General features: G+C 43.5%; 1 long non-coding RNA gene and 14 other non-coding genes across 16 annotated transcripts; 7 read left to right on the top strand and 8 right to left on the bottom strand.

Moving 5' to 3' along the window:
- Positions 1-4767: 4767 nt before the first annotated feature.
- trnan-guu (transfer RNA asparagine (anticodon GUU)) lies at positions 4768-4841 on the bottom strand. The gene has a single exon. It is a non-coding gene; the product is annotated as a tRNA-Asn (tRNA).
- Positions 4842-7852: 3011 nt separating this feature from the next.
- On the bottom strand, positions 7853-9133 carry LOC133134627 (uncharacterized). Of its 2 annotated transcripts, none has more exons than XR_009709310.1 (4): positions 9063-9133; positions 8603-8642; positions 8093-8227; positions 7853-7994 (listed from the first exon to the last, which is right to left on the bottom strand). It is a non-coding gene; the product is annotated as an uncharacterized LOC133134627 (long non-coding RNA). The 2 variants fall into 2 exon arrangements; XR_009709309.1 differs by having other exon boundaries at positions 8613-8642; positions 9063-9104.
- A 325-nt stretch (positions 9134-9458) lies between these two features.
- Positions 9459-9532, top strand: trnan-guu (transfer RNA asparagine (anticodon GUU)). Its single transcript has one exon. It is a non-coding gene; the product is annotated as a tRNA-Asn (tRNA).
- Positions 9533-9943: 411 nt separating this feature from the next.
- trnan-guu (transfer RNA asparagine (anticodon GUU)) lies at positions 9944-10017 on the bottom strand. The gene has a single exon. It is a non-coding gene; the product is annotated as a tRNA-Asn (tRNA).
- A 1924-nt stretch (positions 10018-11941) lies between these two features.
- trnan-guu (transfer RNA asparagine (anticodon GUU)) lies at positions 11942-12015 on the top strand. Its single transcript has one exon. It is a non-coding gene; the product is annotated as a tRNA-Asn (tRNA).
- Positions 12016-14431: 2416 nt separating this feature from the next.
- trnan-guu (transfer RNA asparagine (anticodon GUU)) lies at positions 14432-14505 on the top strand. Its single transcript has one exon. It is a non-coding gene; the product is annotated as a tRNA-Asn (tRNA).
- Positions 14506-16639: 2134 nt separating this feature from the next.
- On the bottom strand, positions 16640-16713 carry trnan-guu (transfer RNA asparagine (anticodon GUU)). The gene has a single exon. It is a non-coding gene; the product is annotated as a tRNA-Asn (tRNA).
- A 424-nt stretch (positions 16714-17137) lies between these two features.
- On the top strand, positions 17138-17211 carry trnan-guu (transfer RNA asparagine (anticodon GUU)). The gene has a single exon. It is a non-coding gene; the product is annotated as a tRNA-Asn (tRNA).
- A 423-nt stretch (positions 17212-17634) lies between these two features.
- Positions 17635-17708, bottom strand: trnan-guu (transfer RNA asparagine (anticodon GUU)). The gene has a single exon. It is a non-coding gene; the product is annotated as a tRNA-Asn (tRNA).
- A 788-nt stretch (positions 17709-18496) lies between these two features.
- trnak-cuu (transfer RNA lysine (anticodon CUU)) lies at positions 18497-18569 on the bottom strand. The gene has a single exon. It is a non-coding gene; the product is annotated as a tRNA-Lys (tRNA).
- A 375-nt stretch (positions 18570-18944) lies between these two features.
- Positions 18945-19017, bottom strand: trnak-cuu (transfer RNA lysine (anticodon CUU)). The gene has a single exon. It is a non-coding gene; the product is annotated as a tRNA-Lys (tRNA).
- A 147-nt stretch (positions 19018-19164) lies between these two features.
- On the top strand, positions 19165-19238 carry trnan-guu (transfer RNA asparagine (anticodon GUU)). The gene has a single exon. It is a non-coding gene; the product is annotated as a tRNA-Asn (tRNA).
- An 825-nt stretch (positions 19239-20063) lies between these two features.
- On the top strand, positions 20064-20136 carry trnak-cuu (transfer RNA lysine (anticodon CUU)). Its single transcript has one exon. It is a non-coding gene; the product is annotated as a tRNA-Lys (tRNA).
- A 793-nt stretch (positions 20137-20929) lies between these two features.
- On the bottom strand, positions 20930-21003 carry trnan-guu (transfer RNA asparagine (anticodon GUU)). Its single transcript has one exon. It is a non-coding gene; the product is annotated as a tRNA-Asn (tRNA).
- Positions 21004-21143: 140 nt separating this feature from the next.
- Positions 21144-21216, top strand: trnak-cuu (transfer RNA lysine (anticodon CUU)). The gene has a single exon. It is a non-coding gene; the product is annotated as a tRNA-Lys (tRNA).
- Positions 21217-23162: the final 1946 nt, after the last annotated feature.

Below are 23162 nucleotides of genomic sequence, written 5' to 3'. Positions count from 1 at the left end.
AAATGATCTTCAACAGCGGTTTAGCTGGAAATCTTCTTCATTTAGGAATCAGGTCCCTGCCGTTGTATTATAGTTTGGCCCACTAAGCTCAAAACGTTGTGCATGTGTGATTCACTCGCAGATATTTTCTCAAAACGCATTTCACGAAATTGTGTCACTTGCGAATCGCAAAGTAACCTGCGACAACTACATCGCGTCACGCAAAAAACAATTTTCTGCCTCGCAAATATGCGAGTTCCTCTGACTCAGACAGACTGCAGAAACTGGCTCCAGAAAGAATACTATTTATTCTAAGATCTGCATCCTAAAGTGGTCGGCTATACTTTAATTAGTAAGTACAGAGGAAGTGCATTTTAAATAGCCTCTACTCTCTGGGATTTTGCTCAGAAAAAGTAGCCTACTCTAGGCATATTTTTTGTAAGGGTTGGCAGCTCCGAGCAACCGTTTTCTTGGGGTTTTCATGCAATAGAGTAAGCACCTTCCCCATGTGATGCCACTTACAGATTATGCTATTAGATGCTGCCGTTAAATAAACTGGGAGCGCACACAACTGTTACATTTGAAGCGACTGTGATTTGGGCCACCGCCTTCACAGGTGATGCTACGAATGGATGGCGTCCAGGTGACAGTTACGTTTCATTTGGATATCACAAATCACAAAACCCCTGACGTTTCTATAAAGTGTAGGCTATGATATTAGGTGCACCAGGTAGAAGTAATAATTCAAATTAAACGAACCATTAAAATTACATTTGTATTTTACATGGCCAGCCCACTTTGCTGAGGAGCGCTAATGCTAATGCTAATGCTAACATTTACCATGCTGTGCGCCAATGCAAAACTTTAACGTATAGCAATGTTTTCCCTGTTTCCCTGAGCATTAGCCTCAAACAAAATCATTATGTGGCCATACTTCAAATCTTAAAATAAAGCTGTAAATGTAACGTAAAGCCATAGCAGCAAAGCCTAATGCCGCGTTCACTTCGTATTAGGATGAACGAATTAGCTCCTTCCGACTGGGAAAACGGTGCACGTCAACCAAAAACAAAACTAAAAATGTTAGCAGGTGTAACTTGGAACTCGAACTCGCTGTTATAGTTTTGTAGGCGTAGTAGGCTACGCCATGTCCCATACATGTTTTATGGAATTTATATTCAACTCCACTTAAGCAGTAATTAATCACGATTAGCGGAATTAATGTTGAATCCTCTTGCGTTTTTATATGATATGAATAATTATAATATCCAATCAGCATATGAAAATAATTTTACCACTCTATTATATATATATTATAATATATATATGTATTCTTATTACTAAAATATTAATGAATGGAATAATACAATAACGAAACACAACACGAACAGCTGAGACCACTCGTGAAGTTTGCTTGGCTCCTACGAAAAAACTGACATCCGAAAAACTTTGATAAATCCCACATTATTTGGGGAAGTGCATTTCCGATGGATTTCACAGTGAATTTCGTTCGGCTCACATTTCATCAATGACGGCCACTGTCTTAATGTATTCGTTTTTTATTTTATTTTTTACAATCACTTTCTAGGATTTATAAAAACATACAAAAATCAGGATTAGAATATTTCCCTCCACAACCTGTGGGTAGGCTGGAGGGGGAATTCTGAAAGGCAGACTGACGGACAGAAAGGCAGACTGACGGACAGACGTACCATGCAGGAACTGGGCTTGGGTGGCCGTCTCCATCCTCAGATTCTGTCCCTTCTGCGGAAAACGAGTTTCGCTTTTCAATCCCTATTCCTGGCACATCAGTGGGGTGAATGTCTAGAGCAGAGGGGCATCACTAATGTCACTTACTACACCTGACGATGGCCGTGTCCGCCACTGCACACACACACACACACACACACACACCGATCAGCCACAACATTAAAACCACCTGCTTAAACCAGTTTTCCCACATAGTCCCAGGTCCACCACATGCAGTAACATGTAATTCCAATGGAGGGAAGGAGAGTGAAACAGATGTAGGATTAGATGCCACGCATTTTTAAATACGGTGCGGGAAGAATGTCTACAGCTCCTGCAGTATCTGTTCAGATAAACACCAGTACGTACCGAGATATTTAAATAACAAATCAATGCACCTCCCACCCCAATGAGCTTACAAGATTTCTATTTTAATTAAAAAATGTAACTTTTGAATGCAATTCACTTATGATTATCTGCTTATACAAGTCCACATTATCATATAATGACATATTAAGTGTTTATAGTCAAGTTTATACAGTTTAAAGCATTTATTTTTAATCATGAAAAAACAGGTCTAAGTGGGTGCTTTCAATGTAATGCAAAGACCACGTTTTCAGCTATGCCTACATTGATAGAAACCACTCAAAGTAAAACCACTTTTTAAAGGTCAGAAATAGTACTGAATGTTTTTACCAGAAGCCCACAACAAATATCAATGCAGACAAGGCTTGATAACAAATTATTATACTGTACTGCAGAAAAATGAGCCAGCTCTTTATCAGCAGGAAATAAGCAACTTTCTTGTTTTTGTATTTGCACACAACATCGTCAGGAAGTCAGGAAGTACCAGGATAGGAAGTGGGAAGTTCTAACCTTGATCAGCAGGCCCATCCTTTTCACCCGATCCGTTCTGGGCACGGTTCAGTTCTGACTCGGTCCCAATGTCCTCCGCATTAGGACTTGGAGTCTCCTGCATTAAATCAGTGAGTTCACATATTAACCCGCACTAAGGTATCCGCAATATCATTTCTTGCTTTCCTAAATCGCGTTCAACAATCTCTTGTTGTCAGGTTGATTACCTTAGTTCAAAGTGTGACTAATCATAGCAAACAAGACAAGTTCCCAGGCAAAGTCCCACTTGTTTCACCTGAACACCCACATCATATAAACATTAAGAATGCTAATGTCTTTGTCCAATTAAAGTGCTGCTGCATGCATTATTTTTTTTCTTGATTCCCAGATGCTACTTTCACTTTGCTTTGCTTGAGGAACACCTCAGCCAATTTCAGCCTTTAAAGAGCAACTTGAAACAACATAAAGCTGACAGTCCTTTCTACATACATCTACAGTCACAGTTTGTGTCCGCAAACACTCGCTAAGAATCTAACCAGGTTAATAAAACCACATGCATCTTCAGATCAAAAGATCTGGCGCAGTACAATGACTACGTCAATTTCGAGTTTTGATAATAAACGTTTTAAACATATAAAAATATAATGCAACAGACTTTAAATATTTTTATATAGAAATTTTTTTACATTAAGTAATCTTGAATGAAGCCTCCATAGTAATCATAGTGTATTTTCATCATTCTTACCCATTCAAAAAAATAACTATAGAGCTGTCCCATCTTTGAAAGTTTTTCTGTTTTGTGCACCGAGAGAGAGATGAGCCCACCTTTTATAATCTTTCATACTTTTACTTTCACTTTCCGCCTGAGTCAGACGGGATTCACCGTACTTTGAACACTTTTCCTCAGTACAGTTCACCTTAAAATCAGAACCCATTTCAGACCCAAAGAAACAGGAAAAGTTAGTTTAACCGCGCCCTCAACCGGATCTAATTGATTATTTGAGTGGGGAGTGACAACAAAGACCGGCAGAGCTTGTTGCTCTCCAGGACCGGGAAATTATTATAACAGTATTTTGCACCTTCCAAACAGGATAAAACATAAAACTGTGACATACAAAAGAAACATTTTAATGAGTAAGAAATGACATTAAGTTACATTACAAAGCATTTAGCAGACGCTCTTATCCAGAGTGGAGATCGGACACAGGAACGAGAGGAAGAAAAAGCACGTTACCAAGGAAAATCAAATATATCTCCTCACTACTGTACTTTTAAGACGCAAAATACAAACCAGGTGGAAAATAACTGAACAGGGGGCGAAACCAACACAAAGCTGCCGGTGACAAAAAATGCAGAAATAACTCAATCGCAGCCCTCCCAGCCAGCACAGAGAAGGAGGGCACACGGAACAGTGAAGTTTTGTTTTCCTTGTTGAAAAGCACAAAGTGCCTGCACGAAGAGTTCACCCCAATTTCACAACATTCTGGGTAGCGATATGGCCACGTCATTTCAATTCCAGGCAGGGGAAAATGATTCATTCTCAGTTAACATTAACGGCAGAATTACTCTAACACAATATTACCTAGGGCAGAGAAAGGCTGTCGACGGTGATAATAAGGGACCTGAGGCTAGTGGTCAGGTAATCGGTCTCGCGAGGCAACTCTTCGGAAGTTCTTCTGAGATGGTAAAATGGTAAATGCCAGGCATTTATATAGCGCCTTTATCCAAATCCATCATGCGTCTCCATTCACACACACACACTCACGGCGATGCAAGGCCCCGACCAGCTCGTCAGGAGAATTTGGGGATTAGGTGTCTTGCTCAGGGACACTTCGACACAGCCCGGGCGGGGGATCAAACCGGCAACCCTCCGACAGCCAGACGACTGCTCGTACTGCCTGAGCCATGTCGCCCCCATTAGATAGACAAGTGTTGGTGCTAGTGTGCCACGTTTCACTGCTAATTGCTTTTTTAAGTAATAAATAAATGACAAATGCTCCTGAAACCGCTGGATAAAGGATACAGTTTACAATTTGAATGTTGTGAATGTTGAATCACTACAAAAAACAGGTCTATCAAAAACACTGCGCAGATGACCGATGTCCGGGGAGCAGCGATTGATTTAACCCACTCACAGCAGCCAGGGGAGCTGCTGGACGATGCCTTATCCTTCAAAAAGAAGACACCCGTCCCTGGGTGGGCTCGAACCACCAACCTTTCGGTTAACAGCCGAACGCGCTAACCGATTGCGCCACAGAGACAGGCACGAAGAACCGACCCGACAACAACTGTGGGAAGCTGATATGGCCTGTCCGTCGACATGAGTAATATGACACCAGGAAGAAGGACACGAGCAGCTGAACCAAGCACACTCTGCACTGTCAGTAGAGCATGATGTCCACCGTGGGTTCCAGTCCCAGAGAGCACAGTCAGTAGAGCATGATACCCACCGTGGGTTCCAGCCCCAGAGAGCACAGTCAATAGAGCATGATACTCACCGTGGGTTCCAGTCCCAGAGAGCACAGTCAGTAGAGCATGATACTCACCATGGGTTCCAGCCCCAGAGAGCACAGTCAATAGAGCAGATCTGCCCTCTCAGGAAGGCGTCTTTGGAATGCAACCTAAAGGCCCGGACACACCAATCCGACGAGAGCCAACTTGCACGTACACTCTGCACCTGAGGACATAACTCTCCATCCCAGGTGGTGGCTATAGCCTGCAGTCACAATTCAGTAAAAGAAAACTGGAAGACAGTCTTGAGTCATGGTCCTAACTGTACACACATGTGGTTTTCGATACATACCACCCCACTCTGCCAATGATGAACCACAATGGCAGATCTGCCTCTCTGCAGACGCCCAAAAGGAAACAGACTGTGTTTACCAGCAGGGTTTGATGAAAAGACATGCTCGTCAATACAGGACTATTGCGCAATTCTGCCACCTCAGTGGAATGCCCCCAGAACTGTTGAGGTGAAATAGCACTGTATAAACCATGGGTTTTCCCCACATACAGTGTTTGGTGTCTTTAGATAGCTAATGTTGTGGGACATAGTCTGGTGTCATTGGTGGTGTAGTACACTGGTTGCTGAATAAAGATCTTGAAACACCATTTAGAAATAAACCACATGCAAGTTACCAGTGATTCAGCATCCAACTGTGCTACAAAGGTTAACCAGGTTTGTTAGACATACAGAGATAACATCAGCAGGACCATTGTTCTTACCGCCGTCTTGTGACTCTTTATGTGATGATTTGTGCGCACAATTTCCTTATAGCCATTCACATTACACCTTGTAATTCTTGTAGCACAGTGTCATTCTATTTCTGCAATGCACACTCTTGACTCGCACCACTGCACACTCAGCATAGAGTCCTAACAGACATAGAAACCCAGGATACCTGCACCTGTAGTCACTTGCCGATACACCAGTGCCGTCACAAGATACATAAGTTGTTTAACAAATCTAGATGAAAATACCAGGAAATATAAGCTGCATTCCGATCTGGCATCTCATGTACATCTTTTGACCTCAAACTCAACTGTCTTCACTGTATAGCACAAACAAAGGAATTGACCTTGCTGTACCAATACTTTTGGACGGGACTGTATGTGTGTGTGTGTGTGTGTGTGTGTGTGTGTGTGTGGAGCTTATACAAATAATTTCCTTTTGGATTCACATTTATTAAAATCAAAATAGCTTTATTAGCATCGTTGTCGATAAAAAGCTGCCATCTATCGTTTTGTCGAGGACCAAGGGTCAAGGGTCAAGGGTCATCGGGCTGCAGCTCCAAATCTGCAGACAAGCCTGACAGCATCGTAGCGCAAAGACTCTCGTTGAAGTGGGAAGACGGGTCAGATTCTCAAGGAAAAGGCAGCGCCCAACGTGGGGCTCGAACCCACAACCCTGAGATTAAGAGTCTCATGCTCTACCGACTGCACAAAAGCCACCGTTCATTCTTCTCAGTGGAGAAAGGAGGGACCCGCAGGGCCCCCCACGCCCTGCGCTCGGTCGGAGGTTCGAATCCGACCCCGGCCGAATTGCCAAATTATCTGTTGCGTTGTGTATATGCAGAATTCAAGGGCCAAATAGTATAGGAACTATATTTCTGTACATGTATTGGCACTACATTAGTAACTGGCGCTATATGTACACGTATTGGCATTAACTGCATTGGAACTATGAATATGCAGATTGTCAGAAATTTTAATTGTAAATGCACATGATTTGAATGTCAGGAATTGTAATGTGTAGAATTTTAAATGAACGGTCACTTCAAATGCAGAATGTCAGAAAATGTAACTTGTCAGAATAATGCAGAGAGACTATTGGCTTTCTGTGCATGTTTTATTCTTATACAACACGTTGATTTCTGCAGCAGAAATGAATTATACAGAGATGTTGTAATTGTGAACAGCAATGCAATGTATTAACTAACTGAAATAAAAAGACAAAATTAAAAAAGACAGAGAAAAGAGTTTGCTTTTCACTGACTCTATTGATGACTTTTTTTAGTTACTTTTGTTAGATAAAACAGCGATTGCAGTACACAATCCAAAACACATTTGGCAGGGATAATTGGCTTGGGACTGACTGACTGCCTGCTTGCCTGCCTGTCTAGACAGTCAGTGATGCAGGAGAAGGAAGGACATTAAAAGCTTTGAAGCTTTGACTTGTATGCATGAGAAGGAAGGAAATCGTTCTCACTTTCAAAGACTCAAATCAAGTATTGTTAAATTCAGAAACAAAAGACAAGCATTTCCTTTCACAAGCATTTCCTTAAATGATTGCAATATGCAATGATCCAAACATTGATGCACAAGCTGCTTCACTGTAATACAATTGTGTTTAAAAAACATACATACTTAATTATGCTGAACTTTAGACATAAAGTAACAGCACTATACAAACTGGGAAACATTGATGCACACCACTGGGAGCTTTACTGTGTCCATATAAAAAAGTGTCCATTACAAATGCAGCCGAGGGCACACTTTTGACATTTCAATGTTCCCATTGCAGGACCGGCTTTTGTCTGGTGCTTCACCTCAGTCCAAGGACTGCAGGCAATGTAGCTCTGAGGGTCTTCAGCACACGCAAGCCTCTACACCTCGCCATGGTACCGGTCCAAGTAGAGGGCAGATCACAGAACTATATACAATAAAAGCGTCCTCCACCCAGCCAGTGGATCAGCGTCCATGAGTGTCCTTCATGCCAACCACTCCTGCACCGATTTGCCGGCAGCAGTGGAGCAGAACGCGATGTTGCCCAAACGGCTATGGCCAAATTGCCGCTGTTTCGGCTGTCCGCACTTTAGGCAGATGTACTTCTCCTCACGCTGTCAGGGATGCGGGTACCCACCACGTCCTGCTGAAGCACAGCTCTCTCCCACGCCTTCTGCCTCCGGGAGAACCTGAGAGCAATAAACACCACATGTTAGCATGTCAGTCAGCAGAAAGTTACACATCGCAGGATTACGGCATACAATTTCTGCATCGTGCCACCACTTACCACTGGGAGAGAGTGCGCTGGTTCAACTCAAAGAGGCTGTGGCTTCGGCCCGTCCCTCCTCTTCTCCTCCGGCGGCGGTGGTGGGAGGTGCGGGCGGGGGGAGCGGGTGTGTGACCTCTACGACAGCAGGATCGCCTTTGCAGAGACGTACCTAAAAAATAAAAATCATTTTAAAACAAAAACCTATGTGTTTGTGTCAATCAAGCATTGAAATGAGATGCTGTTTAACTACGATTACAAGCAGCTCAGCCCAAATAAGTGCCATAGTTATTATGGTTGTCAGTGATGTACATTAGAAAGTGCATCTACAGTAATGCCATAAATTTGCCCAGTGCCAGTATACCAGGGGGTGCAGGAGAAGATGGGTGTGATCAAAAATAAAGATGAGCCTCTAAGACAGGGAAATGAAAAAGTTGCAGTTACGCGCAGGGTGAAAGCCACAGCTAGGCAGCGATGGATGGATGACAGGACAAAGGTACAAAGCATGCTTAAACGCATTGAATCTCTTACCCAAACCTACCATTCCTATTTCAAGGAGATCCTTCTTTCTCTGATAAATATTACAATGAAACAACAGCTAATTCAAATTGTATTATACGAAACTGACAATACTTTATAAAACACAGTCAAAATAAAAAGATGCAAACAAATCACAAGGTTTGAGAATATGGGAAGTTACATAAAGTATGCTTTAAATTGTGATGTATTTTAAATGAGCGACTGAGATGCCATTACTGACTGACAGTTGTCGTTTATGCCAAAACATTTCTTAAACATTTCGCAAGAAATTATTACACTGGGGAGTCAAAACATTACTCAGTTCGGTGCCGTTTAAGTCACACAAACGTATTAAACAGCCCGAAAAACGGCTCGAAAGCCAACCGGCTAGCCCGCTCTGACCATCGCGAACATATAAATCATTCTTCCGATTTTAATATAAATTTCATTAGAAAACGCATTGAAAGCTTACCTTTCACCGATGCGGGAGCAATGGCCGGCGCGCCGATTCGAGTCGAAACGGAGGAAGAGCTACAATTGGCCGGCTAAACACGTGATGAAATTGGAACAAACACGTGACGAATTTGGAACAAATCCGGCCGTCCGATTGGCCGAGCAGCTTTGTCAAAGTTGGTCAAAGTTGGAAATTGGAACAAGGGACGGCCTGTGATTGGCTCCGATATTGGAACATATTGGAACGTTGGAACAGAGAAGAACGCCGACTCTTAGGCGCAAAGAGCTAGCCGGGCTAACAACGGACCCAGAGGACCTTGGAGTCGCTGTCTGTCTTACGATAAGGCCTGTCAATACACTCTTAGTGTATTGAAAGGCCATATCAGTTTCTCAGCCTAAGCGCCCCCACCATGTGGTCTCTGTGGCGCAATCGGTTAGCGCGTTCGGCTGTTAACCGAAAGGTTGGTGGTTCGAGCCCACCCAGGGACGCGCAACCTTTTTTAAGTTTTGTTCCTTGAACAACTACACCCCCCCCCCCAAGGCAGCTGAGAGTCTGAGAAGTTCAATCCAATCAAATTCTAATGCGCTAATAGGAAACTGTTTGAAATGGAAGTCTTATCCTTGAATGGTCAAAGTAAAACAGGAGTAATCGCGCCAAGAGAGAGACACCTGCAAAACCATTAGAAATGGTCAGTGAATTAGGGTCATTCCATGTCAAGGCGGCCTTTCAATACAAAGACATTTCAATGCAGGAAAAACCTGCAATATGACTTCTGATTGGCTATGTTAAACAATTCCTGGTTCTGGATTTTTTTTATTTGATTGGATTTAACTGCTCAAACTATCAGCTGCCTTGTGGGTATAGCAGTTAAAAGACAACATAACCTTTAAGAGCTAATACGTCCCTGGGTGGGCTCGAACCACCAACCTTTCGGTTAACAGCCGAACGCGCTAACCGATTGCGCCACAGAGACTGTAACGAGGGATCTGTAAGGATACAACTGTACTCAAAGAAACCTTATCAAAGCATTTACTGATTGAAAATGTCCCAGGTGTGTGTAATTAGTTAGCTACCACGCGTGGTTAGCCTAATACAAAGAAGAGCCAGATGGATTTGCAATATAAGTAGGCAAGATCTTACACAAGAAAAAAATGGAAGATATACAAGTTTGTTTGGATCACATTGCCACCGGTAAGCTTACTTTGAATCATCATATAACTCCTCACACTCAAGCTAACCAGTGAGCTGAAACTTCTCTTTTGGACGTTATTACTGAGACTAGTGGATAATCAATGATGAAAACGGGTCTCTACCAAACCCGTGGAAACTACCAAAAATGGTTAGAGATTTACTAATTACAACATTGCATGATCGACACGACACTAAAGTAAATGTCTGGGATCACCTACTGCGGGGTAACACTAGTGCTGACAACATGCCCGTTGATACACAGAATGAAGTGCATATCGCTAACATTAGCATGCTAAATGCCTCCAGAGCTGTAGACATGTGGTTTAGTAACAAGTCTTTCACCATTTTTCCCCGATGACTTTTCAACAAAGAGAAACTAAGAGAGCCTTCTCTTCCATCACAAGACAGCAAGCCCCCACCCGCCCTGCCGGAAGTCTATTCTGTTGTAAATATTCCTAACACATCCCCTCCCCCAAAGGTCATCTAACCGGATAGGCTGGCTTCCTGCCGTGAGGAGTGCCCTCCAATCACCGTTCACAAGGAGGCGGAAAAATCCCCGACACTGAACCCAACCCCTTTGCAAACAAGGAACATTTCTCCTCATCTCTCTCCCTTTTCTTGAAGACAGTGATCACGGGTGTCTTTCAGGAGCTGGCTTTCAGCCGGAAATTCCCTCTGTTGTAGTTGGCTGTTGCTGGCTCACCATTGGAATTCCCAGTCTCCCATGGCTACAGAAGGCCTGCAGGAAAACTGTGGCAGACCGTGGAACAACAGGGTGTTTGCCACAAAACATTTATAAAGTTTTCCCATTTTTTAATTCGTTTTTTTTCCTCAAATGCATGCTAATTGAATTCAAAATGTTGAATTAAAAGGTTTCTGAGTAAATAACCTCCTCTCAGCTTGAATGAACACATTCAGCAGGAACAGTGGGGTTGGGGTGGAGGCAGGGACATGTCTAACAGGAGTACAGAAGAAAGCTACACAAGCCCAGCTAGCTCAGGCAATCAAACAAGAGGGCCCTAAATCTGAGTGGTCTCATAAACACATAACCAGCAGATACATAACTTCAGAATCGGAATTAAATTTATCAGCCAAGTAAGTCTGCACACACTCAGTGAGCACTTTATTAGGTATTGATTAGACCTATTTGCTATAGCCTATCCACTTAGAGGTGTGTTCAGAGATGCTCTTCTGCATACCACTGTTGTAATGCGTGGTTATTTGCGTTATCTGCACACTTTAGAGCTCATTCTTTATTGGACAAGGGGCAAAATATGACATACATGCTCATTGTTGAAAATGGAAGCCGGGGGAAAAAAAGCGATTACATCCTTTTTGGGGTTATTTTTTGCCTTTATGATCATACAATTACGTTGAATGTTGTGAATCAGAAAAACTTCTTCCATTTGGGCGGTGTATGTGATTTAAAAAAAAGATACTCATAGATACCAACTTCATGCATCGCAGACATGATACCGAGGGACAGCCATCCGAGCAAAACAGACACCCAACGTGGGGCTCGAACCCACGACCCTGAGATTAAGGTCTCATGCTCTACCAACTGAGCTAGCCGGGCTAACTAAGGACCCCCACGGACCCCCAAGGACCTTGGAGTTGCTGTCTGTCTTACGATAAGGCCTGTCAATACACTCTTAGCGTATTGAAAGGCCATATCAGTTTCTCAGCCTAAACGCCCCCACCGTGTGGTCTCTGTGGCGCAATTGGTTAGCGCGTTCGGCTGTTAACCGAAAGGTTGGTGGTTCGAGCCCACCCAGGGACGCGTAACCTTTTTTAAGTTTTGTTCCTTGAACAACTACACCCCCCCCCCCCCCAAGGCAGCTGAGAGTCTGAGAAAGTTCAATCCAATCAAATTCTAATGCGCTAATAGGAAACTGTTTGAAATGGAAGTCTTATCCTTGAATGGTCAAAGTAAAACAGGAGTAATCGCGCCAAGAGAGAGACACCTGCAAAACCATTAGAAATGGTCAGTGAATTAGGGTCATTCCATGTCAAGGCGGCCTTTCAATACATATTTTGCCCATTTCAATGCAGGAAAAACCTGCAATATGACTTCTGATTGGCTATGTTAAAAAATTCCTGGTTCTGGATTTTTTTTATTTGATTGGATTTAACTGCTCAAACTATCAGCTGCCTTGTGGGTATAGCAGTTAAAAGACAACATAACCTTTAAGAGATAATACGTCCCTGGGTGGGCTCGAACCACCAACCTTTCGGTTAACAGCCGAACGCGCTAACCGCCACAGAGACTTTAACGAGGGACTTGTAAGGATACAGCTGTACTCAAAGAAACCGTATCAAAGCATTTACTGATTGAAAATGTCCCAGGTGTGTGTAATTAGTTAGCTACCACACGTGGTTAGCCTAATACTTGTCAACACAAAGAAGAGCCAGGTGGATTTGCAATATAAGTAGGCAAGATCTTACACCAGAAAAAAAATGGAAGATATACAAGTTTGTTTGGATCACATTGTAAGCTTACTTTGAATCATCATATAACTCCTCACACTCAAGCTGACCAGTGAGCTGAAACTTCTCTTTTGGACGTTATTACTAAGACTAGTGGATAATCAATGATGAAAACGGGTCTCTACCAAACCCGTGGAAACTACCAAAAATGGTTAGAGATTTACTAATTACAACTTTGCATGATGGACACGACACTAAAGTAAATGTCTGGGATCACCTACTGCGGGGTAACACTAGTGCTGACAACATGCCCGTTGATACACAGAATGAAGTGCATATAGCTAACATTAGCATGCTAAATGCCTCCAGAGCTGTAGACATGTGGTTTAGTAACAAGTCTTTCACCATTTTTCCCCGATGACTTTTCAACAAAGAGAAACTAAGAGAGCCTTCTCTTCGATCACAAGACAGCAAGCCCCCACCCGCCCTGCCGGAAGTCTATTCTGTTGTAAATATTCCTAACACATCCCCTCCCCCAAAGGTCATCTAACCGGATAGGCTGGCTTCCTGCCGTGAGGAGTGCCCTCCAATCACCGTTCACAAGGAGGCGGAAAAATCCCCGACACTGAACCAAACCCCTTTGCAAACAAGGAACATTTCTCCTCATCTCTCTCCCTTTTCTTGAAGACAGTGATCACGGGTGTCTTTCAGGAGCTGGCTTTCAGCCGGAAATTCCCTCTGTTGTAGTCGGCTGTTGCTGGCTCACCATTGGAATTCCCAGTCTCCCATGGCTACAGAAGGCCTGCAGGAAAACTGTGGCAGACCGTGGAACAACAGGGTGTTTGCCACAAAACATTTATAAAGTTTTCCCATTTTTTAATTCGTTTTTTTTCCTCAAATGCATGCTAATTGAATTCAAAATGTTGAATTAAAAGGTTTCTGAGTAAATAACCTCCTCTCAGCTTGAATGAACACATTCAGCAGGAACAGTGGGGTTGGGGTGGAGGCAGGGACATGTCTAACAGGAGTACAGAAGAAAGCTACACAAGCCCAGCTAGCTCAGGCAATCAAACAAGAGGGCCCTAAATCTGAGTGGTCTCATAAACACATAACCAGCAGATACATAACTTCAGAATCGGAATTAAATTTATCAGCCAAGTAAGTCTGCACACACTCAGTGAGCACTTTATTAGGTATTGATTAGACCTATTTGCTATAGCCTATCCACTTAGAGGTGTGTTCAGAGATGCTCTTCTGCATACCACTGTTGTAATGCGTGGTTATTTGCGTTATCTGCACACTTTAGAGCTCATTCTTTATTGGACAAGGGGCAAAATATGACATACATGCTCATTGTTGAAAATGGAAGCCGGGGGAAAAAAAGCGATTACATCCTTTTTGGGGTTATTTTTTGCCTTTATGATCATACAATTACGTTGAATGTTGTGAATCAGAAAAACTTCTTCCATTTGGGCGGTGTATGTGATTTAAAAAAAAGATACTCATAGATACCAACTTCATGCATCGCAGACATGATACCGAGGGACAGCCATCCGAGCAAAACAGACACCCAACGTGGGGCTCGAACCCACGACCCTAAGATTAAGGTCTCATGCTCTACCAACTGAGCTAGCCAGGCTAACTAAGGACCCCCAAGGACCCCCAAGGACCTTGGAGTTGCTGTCTGTCTTACGATAAGGCCTGTCAATACACTCTTAGCGTATTGAAAGGCCATATCAGTTTCTCAGCCTAAGCGCCCCTACCGTGTGGTCTCTGTGGCGCAATCGGTTAGCGCGTTCGGCTGTTAACCGAAAGGTTGGTGGTTCGAGCCCACCCAGGGACGCGTAACCTTTTTTAAGTTTTATTCCTTGAACAACTACACCCCCCCCCCCCCCAAGGCAGCTGAGAGTCTGAGAAGTTCAATCCAATCAAATTCTAATGCGCTAATAGGAAACTGTTTGAAATGGAAGTCTTATCCTTGAATGGTCAAAGTAAAACAGGAGTAATCGCGCCAAGAGAGAGACACCTGCAAAACCATTAGAAATGGTCAGTGAATTAGGGTCATTCCATGTCAAGGCGGCCTTTCAATACAAAGACATTTCAATGCAGGCAAAACCTGCAATATGACTTCTGATTGGCTATGTTAAACAATTCCTGGTTCTGCATTTTTTTTATTTGATTGGATTTAACTGCTCAAACTATCAGCTGCCTTGTGGGTATAGCAGTTAAAAGACAACATAACCTTTAAGAGCTAATACGTCCCTGGGTGGGCTCGAACCACAAACCTTTCGGTTAACAGCCAAACGCGCTAACCGATTGCGCCACAGAGACTTTAACGAGGGACTTGTAAGGATACAGCTGTACTCAAAGAAACCGTATCAAAGCATTGACTGATTGAAAATGTCCCAGGTGTGTGTAATTAGTTAGCTACCACGCGTGGTTAGCCTAATACTTGTCAACACAAAGAAGAGCCAGGTGGATTTGCAATATAAGTAGGCAAGATCTTACACCAGAAAAAAAATGGAAGATATACAAGTTTGTTTGGATCACATTGCCACCGGTAAGCTTACTTTGAATCATCATATAACTCCTCACACTCAAGCTAACCAGTGAGCTGAAATTTCTCTTTTGGACGTTATTACTAGGACTAGTGGATAATCAATGATGAAAACGGGTCTCTACCAAACCCGTGGAAACTACCAAAAATGGTTAGAGATTTACTAATTACAACTTTGCATGATGGACACGACACTAAAGTAAATGTCTGGGATCACCTACTGCGGGGTAACACTAGTGCTGACAACATGCCCGTTGATACACAGAATGAAGTGCATATAGCTAACATTAGCATGCTAAATGCCTCCAGAGCTGTAGACATGTGGTTTAGTAACAAGTCTTTCACCATTTTTCCCCGATGACTTTTCAACAAAGAGAAACTAAGAGAGCCTTCTCTTCGATCACAAGACAGCAAGCCCCCAGCCGCCCTGCCGGAAGTCTATTCTGTTGTAAATATTCCTAACACATCCCCTCCCCCAAAGGTCATCTAACCGGATAGGCTGGCTTCCTGCTGTGAGGAGTGCCCTCCAATCACCGTTCACAAGGAGGCGGAAAAATCCCCGACACTGAACCCAACCCCTTTGCAAACAAGGAACATTTCTCCTCATCTCTCTCCCTTTTCTTGAAGACAGTGATCACGGGTGTCTTTCAGGAGCTGGCTTTCAGCCGGAAATTCCCTCTGTTGTAGTCGGCTGTTGCTGGCTCACCATTGGAATTCCCAGTCTCCCATGGCTACAGAAGGCCTGCAGGAAAACTGTGGCAGACCGTGGAACAACAGGGTGTTTGCCACAAAACATTTATGAAGTTTTCCCATTTTTTAATTCGTTTTTTTTCCTCAAATGCATGCTAATTGAATTCAAAATGTTGAATTAAAAGGTTTCTGAGTAAATAACCTCCTCTCAGCTTGAATGAACACATTCAGCATTCTCATATTTGTTAAAAACATGTAGAATAAACCAGTGAATGACAAACAGTTGTGGAGCCGAAATTCGCCCCGCAGATTTCCCTCCTGACACAGCACCGAAAAACCCAAAAGAAGTCTGCAGATACATTAAATTGATGGCATTTGACAGATGCTCTTATCCGGAGTGACATACAGTTGATTAGACTAAGCAGGAGACACTCCTCCCCTGGAGCAATGCAGGGTTAACGGGCTTTGCTCAAGGACCCAACAGCTGTGCGGATCTTATTGTGGCTTCACGGGGATTAGAACCACAGACCTTGTGTGTGCCAGTCATTTACCTTAACCACTACACTACAGGCCGCCCAGATTCCTCCTCGGCCTACATACGGGTGACCAACAGCTTCAGACACTGCCATAACCGTATTTAGACCTTCCGACAGCCATGACATTTTAACACACAACGCCTTCGTTTTCAGGAGCCGGTCTCTCCGTTGTCATCATCAATTCAAAAGGACGACGTCCCTGGGTGGGCTTGAACCACCAACCTTTCGGTTAACAGCCGAACGCGCTAACCGATTGCGCCACAGAGACTCGGTTGCCATGCCGCCTGCGGGAAAGTAACATGATCATATGGATTAGGACATCTCCTTAAAGAACAGTGGGGTTGGGGTGGAGGCAGGGACATGTCTAACAGGAGTACAGAACTTCTTCCATTTGGGCGGTGTATGTGATTTAAAAAAAAGATACTCATAGATACCAACTTCATGCATCGCAGACATGATACCGAGGGACAGCCATCCGAGCAAAACAGACACCCAACGTGGGGCTCGAACCCACGACCCTGAAATTAAGGGTCTCATGCTCTACCAACTGAGCTAGCCGGGCTAACTAAGGACCCCCAAGGACCCCCAAGGACCTTGGAGTCGCTGTCTGTCTTACGATAAGGCCTGTCAATACACTCTTAGCGTATTGAAAGGCCATATCAGTTTCTCAGCCTAAGCGCCCCCACCATGTGGTCTCTGTGGCGCAATCGGTTAGCGCGTTCGGCTGTTAACCGAAAGGTTGGTGGTTCGAGCCCACCCAGGGACGCGTAACCTTTTTTAAGTTTTGTTCCTTGAACAACTACACCCCCCCCCCCCCCCAAGGCAGCTGAGAGTCTGAGAAGTTCAATCCAATCAAATTCTAATGCGCTAATAGGAAACTGTTTGAAATGGCCAATCAGAAGTCTTATCATTGAATGGTCAAAGTAAAACAGGAGTAATCACGCCAAGAGAGAGACACCTGCAAAACCATTAGAAATGGTCAGTGAATTAGGGTCATTCCATGTCAAGGCGGCCTTTCAATACAAAGACATTTCAATGCAGGAAAAACCTGCAATATGACTTCTGATTGGCTATGTTAAACAATTCCTGGTTCTGCATTTTTTTTATTTGATTGGATTTAACTGCTCAAACTATCAGCTGCCTTGTGGGTATAGCAGTTAAAAGACAACATAACCTTTAAGAGATAATACGTCCCTGGGTGGGCTCGAATCACCAACCTTTCGGTTAACAGCCGAACGCGCTAACCGATTGCGCCACAGAGACTTTAACGAGAGACCTGTAAGGATACAACTGTACTCAAAGAAACCTTATCAAAGCATTTACTGATTGAAAATGTCCCAGGTGTGTGTAATTAGTTAGCTACCACGCATGGTTAGCCTAATACTTGTCAACACAAAGAAGAGCCAGGTGGATTTGCAATATAAGTAGGCAAGATCTTACACCAGAAAAAAAATGGAAGATATACAAGTTTGTTTGGATCACATTGCCATCGGTAAGCTTACTTTGAATCGTCATATAACTCCTCACACTCAAGCTAACCAGTGAGCTGAAACTTCTCTTTTGGACGTTATTACTGAGACTAGTGGATAATCAATGATGAAAACGGGTCTCTACCAAACTCTTGGAAACTACTAAAAATGGTTAGAGATTTACTAATTACAACTTTGCATGATGGACACGACACTAAAGTAAATGTCTGGGATCACCTACTGCGGTGTAACACTAGTGCTGACAACATGCCCGTTGATACACAGAATGAATATATCTGCACACTTTAGAGCTCATTCTTTATTGGACAAGGGGCAAAATATGACATACATGCTCACTGTTGAAAATGGGAGCCGGGGAAAAAAAAAAAAGCGATTACATCCTTTCAGGGGTTATTTCTTGCCTTTATGACAATACAATTACGTTGAATGTTGTGAATCAGAAAATAGGGACAACTTCTTCCATTTGGGCGGTGTATGTGATTTTAAAAACAGATACTCACAGATACCAACTTCATGCATCGCAGACATGATACCTAGGGACAGCCACCCGAGCAAAACAGACACCCAACGTGGGGCTCGAACCCACGACCCTGAGATTAAGAGTCTCATGCTCTACCGACTGAGCTAGCCGGGCGGGTCCTTTGGGGGCTTCCTCTCTCCAGGCTGGCCCTCCCTTCAACTCTGCCCCTCCCCCACTCAGCCAGCAGAGCGTGTCCGTCGCCTGCTTTTGGGCGATTGCTGTTCTCTCACGCATCCTTAAAACGCTGAGTTTTCCCGTGGAGAGCAATTCCTTTTTGATATGTTCATACCTGCCGTGAACAATGTGGGCTGCATAATATATTCTCCGTTTGCGTTGGCACAGCTAAATCCGACCAGAACTATTAAGAAAGGAGTGTATTATAGTCATGCCGCTGCTAAGAGTTATACCACTGCTATCCACTTTTTTTGGATTATATTTAGCTTAAACTGAGGCTAAAACTGACCTAATTTGCCTAAGTGAGTAAAACAACGCCCAACGTGGGGCTCGAACCCACGACCCTGAGATTAAGAGTCTCATGCTCTACCGACTGAGCTAGCCGGGCTGCGTGCTGCTAGCTCCGCACCACTCCCCTTGTACTCGACCCCACCCACCGGCTCTGTTCTGCTGGCCACGGCGGACAGTGTTGCCGGGCAACAGTCTGCGAGATTCCAAAGGATTGTAGGACGTCCTAACAGCACAGCCGCCAGCTGTCTCTGTGGCGCAATCGGTTAGCGCGTTCGGCTGTTAACCGAAAGGTTGGTGGTTCGAGCCCACCCAGGGACGGGTGTTTTTTTTCTTTTTGTGTGTTGTTGTTCTGCCGTAGAAACATGACCGATCGCAGGGGAAACCGGAATTATAGAACGGTGTGGGTCAAAATAATTTATATTGTACAATAAATTCTGAGAACTAAATGGAGGCTCACTCTCACTGCACACACCTGCGTGTCAATGTGTGCTTGTTGTCAAGTAAAAATGTAAAACTGCAAAGATTTTTATTTATTTATTTATTTTTAAAACCTTTGGTATCACACTAAATATGCCTGCCTCTCCGATTCCACAAAGAACATTAGGACCACCCTCTGGCTATATTTCTCTCATATAGTGGTTGTTCCAAGTGCAATCAGTGCTGCACTCAATTCCTTTTCAACAAATACTTCAGATAATGTTCACCCCCAAGGCTACTGGTAGTGCATACACTCACTGAGCACTTTATTAGGAATACCAGTACACCGAGACTGCAGAGAACGGTGTGAAAAATGAAAAATATCCAGCGAGCAGCAGCTCTGTGGGCATAAATTCACTATTACGGTAACAGGCATTGCACTTTGTTCACGACTCAAGCTAGTGTTCTTACCTCTGATGTGTCTTCATGAACAAGGTGGAAGCATTTTCCGTTTGCCCTGTGCTCTGAATGTTTAGCAAGGCTCCCCCCCCCCCCCCCTTTGTTCTTTGTTCATGACTCAAGCTAGTGTTCTTACCTCTGATGTGTCTTCATGAACAAGGTAGAAGCATTTTCCGTTTGCCCTGTGCTCTGAATGTTTAGCAAGGCTCCCCCCCCCCCCCCCCCAAAAAATAGTACACAAAAAGCAGTGAACGGAGAAAACAGGAAGCCCGGCTAGCTCAGTCGGTAGAGCATGAGACTCTTAATCTCAGGGTCGTGGGTTCGAGCCCCACGTTGGGCGTTGCTTTTCCTTGATTAGTTGCCCCTTGGTGGCAGCCAGCGAACAATATAACCGACCAAAACCACACGGTAGAGGAGTGGTTCACAAACTCGATCCTGGGGCACGCCTCAGTGTATGCACGTTTTCACTGCAACCCAAGTTGCGATCCCAGAATCTTAAACTGCTCATTTTTCTTAAAGGTCCAATATTGTGGAAAATAAAATTTCCCTAAAATTTCCCTTGGGATGAATACAGTATCTATCTATCTATCTATCTATCTGAAAATAAGATCCGCACAGCCGTTGGGCCCTTAACCCTGCATTGCTCCAGGGGAGGATTGTCTCCTGCTTAGTCAAATCAACTATACGTCGCTGTGGATAAGAGCGTCTGCCAAATGCCAATAACGTAATGTAATAATGAATGCACAAAAATGAAATCTCATCTAAGTCTGGGTAATGGAAACAGCACAGCATTTTTTGCCTGCTGTTGACGTTTATCTTGTTTCCTATTTTCTTATGGGGAAGGGGAGGCAGTAGTCCAGTTTCCGTGGCTTTTTTTTTTTTGTGTTCCTGTCATTGTTTTGGGTTAAGCCCTGGGCCCAGGCAAGCTCTCTGTCCTTTTGATCTTTTTGGCTGGATCCGTACATGCCTCATTATTCAGAAAGTCAGCTTTGAGAACTTAACAGTGGTGCTGACAACCACGGACACAACCCAAGCGAAACCCGTGCTAGCCATCTCGGCTAAAGCCACAAAGAATTAATCGCTAGACACAGTTAATCGAGTAACTTTAGGAGTCTAAAAATCAAAAGGAAGCACGTCCCTGGGTGGGCTCGAACCACCAACCTTTCGGTTAACAGCCGAACGCGCTAACCGATTGCGCCACAGAGACAGCCAAGCACAGCACCGTGGCAACGTCATATGATCCTTTGTTCCCTTACACTGTTGCCTGGCAACATGCAGTGACGTGGCAGCTGAACGGGGGGGAGGGGAGAAGCACAAAGGGGAGCGGCACTGAGCACACAACACGAGGCCCGGCTAGCTCAGTCGGTAGAGCATGAGACTCTTAATCTCAGGGTCGTGGGTTCGAGCCCCACGTTGGGCGTCCCTATTTTTTTTTTCCCCCATTTTTTTTTTTTTTTTTACACACAACCGTTTACCTTCAGTTAATCCATTTCTCTCTCATTCAATAACCCCTGTTCTTTCTTCATCTGCTCTGCACAATCTGGCACCCTCTTCAATCTACATCGCTCATTCAAAGAAGAAAAAATAATTACATTATCTTTTCATATTTTTATAACCTGGACCAGACCATGGCTAAACGGGGCCATGTTTGGCTTTATCTCAGACATGGGTATCATGCATCCAAACATTGGGGTAAATCATTTACATGGATAAAACATCCAAATTTAGAGGGTAATTGCCCCATTTCTCAAAAAACATTTACACAGCCTGGGGTTTTGAGCTCTGGTGATCTTACGGTATGCTTCCAAAAGGCTCATCAAAAGAATATTAAACTTATTCTTGAGCACGGGGCAACAAAGTCAACGTATGAGAAAACACTGGCTTCTGTACAAGGTGCATGCAAATGCTAATGAGATTTTAGCAGGCTGCAGTCAATATTTTTTTTGTAACCACTGCCATCTAGTGGATTTAAACATATATTAAGTTCTTGAACGAAGAACAGTTGATAAAGTAAAATTTTTTTGCAAAATTCAAGATTTCTTCAAAGATATGAATGCACAATGCATGTTTTGAACAGGCGTACAGGATATGCGACATGTGCTTTTGAGTCTTGTGTCTAAGGTTTTGAAAACTGAAATTAAATTTAGGGGACAAAGTGATTGTAAAAATTTTTAAGACTCCTTTCAACTTTGATACAACAACAATAAAATCACATCGTGGCAGTGGCGCAGTTTGTCCCTCCTCTGCCTTTTCCTCGGTTGTCATTGAACCCGATGCCTGTAAACTACTGACTGGCTAATGCGTTTATATGCTTGCCGTTGATATGCGAAAGTTATATCTATACTTTACTGTTATATAAACCACCACGTCATGCGAATTGCCATGTCTTTATAAAGCTTGAGAGCTTGAGAAATTTGGTGAAATTTAACAGTCTTTGTTTCAATGGAGCTGAAGCTGCAGTTGCAATTGCATGCTGTTCCCAATTGTGTTAAATGAGCATGAACCCGTTTCAGGAGGAAAACATAAGGAACATATATAACGCCTACATTTGCGACCTAACGCATTACATGGATTTACACCTGCTTCCAGAGGAATGTTTCTTATCTGTCGGACAGGTGTTGGGGATTTGTCTTGATTTTTGGCGAGAATTATTCAGTCATCTTCCGAGGCGTACCCCTTTGCGATTACGGAGGTCGATGCACAATTCGAAAACTCATTTAAAAGTTACCCGGTTAAATTTTGGCAGCGCAAAGCAGCCTACATCTTACTTTTATTGACCAGTGCATTTATGACAGAACTACGTTGGTACAGTAAAACGGTGTAGCAAGTTTGGTTGGGAGGTGTCCAAACTATATTTAAAAAATTTGACTTAATATAAATTGAAGTTAATGCCAAGTCTTGCTCACACAGCCAGTATCGTTCTCATTGTAACTTTAGCTGGCTATTTCCAATGGTATTTTACTTCTTCCTCGCTGAAGCGACCAATTTAATATGCTTAAAAATAACGGTTCCTAAGTCGAATGCAGCCTTAAGGTACAGATGCTCCTTCTGTCATTTGTCATTTAGCCAGGCCAATCGAAGTTAGTTCAACATCAGTCAATCATGACTACACTAATTCGGCAATGATAAACAGCTAATCAGCCACTGATTAGCACATTGGCTTTCTGAAATAACTGCCAAATCTACTCGAAATCGTGAGATTTTCATGATAATTAGGAAAATAATAAATGGGTTTTGTCTGGACAAAGATGGCGGCTTAGTTAAGAAGACGTGCCACCGGCCTGCATTAATTTCCGGTGGAGGCCCAGCACCGTTAACTAATTGACAATAACCCGCGACTTAATTGACAACAGGCTGTTGATAAAC

The sequence above is a fragment of the Conger conger genome, chromosome 8 (genome assembly GCF_963514075.1).
Source record: "Conger conger chromosome 8, fConCon1.1, whole genome shotgun sequence".
NCBI lineage: Eukaryota > Metazoa > Chordata > Actinopteri > Anguilliformes > Congridae > Conger > Conger conger.
The sequence above is the reverse complement of the archived record's forward strand: the minus strand, read 5'-3'. Positions and strand labels throughout refer to the sequence as shown.